This window comes from Chlorocebus sabaeus, chromosome 2 (assembly GCF_047675955.1).
Source record: "Chlorocebus sabaeus isolate Y175 chromosome 2, mChlSab1.0.hap1, whole genome shotgun sequence".
NCBI lineage: Eukaryota > Metazoa > Chordata > Mammalia > Primates > Cercopithecidae > Chlorocebus > Chlorocebus sabaeus.
Genome location: NC_132905.1, coordinates 32,611,323 through 32,614,134, shown reverse-complemented (window position 1 = coordinate 32,614,134; position 2,812 = coordinate 32,611,323). Strand labels below are relative to the sequence as shown.

The following is a 2,812-nucleotide window of genomic DNA, read 5'->3' as shown; positions in this document are numbered from 1 at the left end:
GATTGAGAGACATATCTCACCAAGTTAAAATATTCATGATGCCTCATAAACTCTCTATCTGCACTCTCTCCTTCTCTCGCTCATTCTAGCCTTCCGTGCCTTGGCAGCACCACCAATCCCACACAAAGTTTCAAAAGTTCATACAGCCTTCTGGTTCCATATCACAGCCTTGTGTTCATGACGTTGCTACGACTCCATGAAATAAAGAGGAGTGAATCAAAATGGAAACACCCACTGTCAAAGACACAGCCTGTGAAGTGTGATGATGAATTCTTGAATGAGACAGCATATAGATGGAAGTATTTCTATGGCAGGATATTTACAGTACTACTTTCAATGAAATGCTTCTGTAAACATTTGAAATGAGATGCACTGCAGAGATTAAATGAAGGCTTCATATTGTACTTTTATATATGAGGTGGAGGGGGACAAGTGTTAAAAAAAACAAAAGAATCAAACACTGTGACACCATGATCTCCCAAAAGGAGATTTTATTAAGGAAAAAAATCATATGGCGGGATTCAAATTAAGACAGAGAAAAGATTGTAGTTCTAATCAATGATTTCCATTTTGAGCACTCAAAGAATTCACTTGATAAGTCCAGGGATAAAATATTACAGATATCAATTGTAATGTATTGATTTTCCAACAGACAGCCAGTCACTTTCAACCACTCAATATTTCAACTCTTTATTTATTCAACTCTTTATGTAACTCAACTCTTAATATATTCCAACTCTTTATGTAGCAAAACTTATACAATTCCTTTATCTCTTCATCTTTTTCTAAAGAAAATTGTCAAAAATACTGCTGAATGTACGCCACACTGAACAAACCAGTTTTGAAAATTTTGTATCTTACCATATACTTACCACGAGTTTAGAAAAATTTGAATTCCCACTATTCTGTACTATAACCAACTATAACTCAATGTCTACATTTCCCAGCCAGAAGATTTAGAATCCATGCTTGAACCAAAGCCTCCATTAAAACCATTGCCTGATCCTGCATTTGATGCTGATTCCCAACCAATTGCTGCACCAGAGTTCGAACCACTGTAAGAGTTATTTCTAGACCCAAAGACCTGGTTTGGCTCCCTCTGCATGTTGCGTTTACTTTGGTTATGACTTGGTGGGCCTGACTGGTTCTGCTGGCTGGCTAACATGCTCATTGTACCCCAACTGCTCTGCAGCCATCATGACTGGATTAATGCTGAGCACACCAAAGTTCATCTACCACCTATATTAGTATCTTGGTTGTTTTCCAAGCCAGATGCACCCCTCTACTATTACCAAATCCACTCATATTCCCAAATCTTCCACTTCTTTCTATTGCTATTGTGTGATTAGGCTTGGCATTGGATATATGTATGCTGAGTCCTTTAATGATCAAGTCCTCTCTACAAGGAGATTGGGCAATCTGATCATCTGCAAATGTAACAAAGGCAAAGGCCCTGAATGGCTTGGGGATGAAGACATCCAGCACTTCTTTGTACTGACAGAAAAACTGCCATAGCTCATCTGCAGTCATGTCCTCTGTACAGCACCCCACAAACACTTTTCTGCTTCTCAAAGGCTCTTCTGGGGTTTGCTTAGAGTTGGGAAATTTAGTCATACCATCAACCATCTATCATGTCACTGTGGCATTACTTTCACGTGTGTTTCATACTCCGTAAAAAGAATAAAGCCAAACCCCTTTGACCAGTTTTAATATCTATCTTTACCTGGACTTCTCCAAAGGTACTAAAATATTCTTTCAGATCCTGTTTCCATAGGAGGAAAAACAAACTCAGAGCACAAACTCATTAATTACCAGCGCTATTAAATACGATATTTTCTGGACTGCTCTTCACTTTCACTGCTGTCTCACCCATTTTTCTTTTGTTATCTTTGGGACAGTTGACAACATATACCAGATTTCCACTGTCAGCATCAGGGGCATGCAGAATTTCTTCTGCCAGCAGGATACCTTTCATACATTGAGACACTGGATTCTTGTGGTGAAGCCCACGTGCCCCTGGAAACTGGGCTATAACTGTGGACAGCAGCACTACCCCATTGTATTCTGATGATATTTCAATGAGCTCCTTATTCTCATCTTCACTTACCCAAGTGTATTCAGACATCTTTTACTTCTCCACTTAGGCCACTGCTAGAAAGCCCAACAGGGACACTGAAACAGTGACAGATCCAAGCACAGCTTAGTTTATTCTCCTTGGTAATCATTTTTATTGTTCTTCCTGGGACTCATTCAAGACTTTCTAGAATTCATATTAACTCATGGCCAAACATGAAAATAAGTTGTAACAAGGGGGTACCTAATGTAGAACATTTCGAAGAGCTGTCTCTTGGTTCTTGCTAGCCACGCTCCTTTGGATGTTTAGCTTGTCAGCAGCGATCATCATGGCCAATTACTTGATCTGTATCATCATCCCACATAAGCAATTGTTATGTCTTCAGTGATGACCTGAGAGGAAAATACACTCCAATGGCAAGGTAAATGCACTTTCTGCGGGAGGGACAAGTAAGAAAGATTCAGGATGCTGCAATTCAGGAGGCTGAGTTCTGACCCTTAGCCCCTAAACCCACTGTCCTCATATGAGAAGCCATGCTGAAATTTAGACAGCAGCACATCACAGACCTGTGCAGGCACTGAGCTGGCAGGGCATTGCTCATTGATGGTAGATGCAGTGTTTACAGAAGTGTGTAATGTGAAGTGCTAGTGCACAAGAAGGGCCTGTGGTTAAATGTGTTTGAAAAACACTGCATACTATATCCATTGGCCACACTTGGAAACAACCAGATCTTGCACA

The 2,812-nt window shown here is 40.2% G+C and overlaps 1 pseudogene; it reads right to left on the bottom strand.

Annotated features, from left to right (window-relative positions):
- Nucleotides 1-896: 896 nt before the first annotated feature.
- LOC103246749 (TAR DNA-binding protein 43 pseudogene) lies at nt 897-2,125 on the bottom strand (annotated as a pseudogene).
- Between the last annotated feature and the right edge of the window lie 687 nt (nt 2,126-2,812).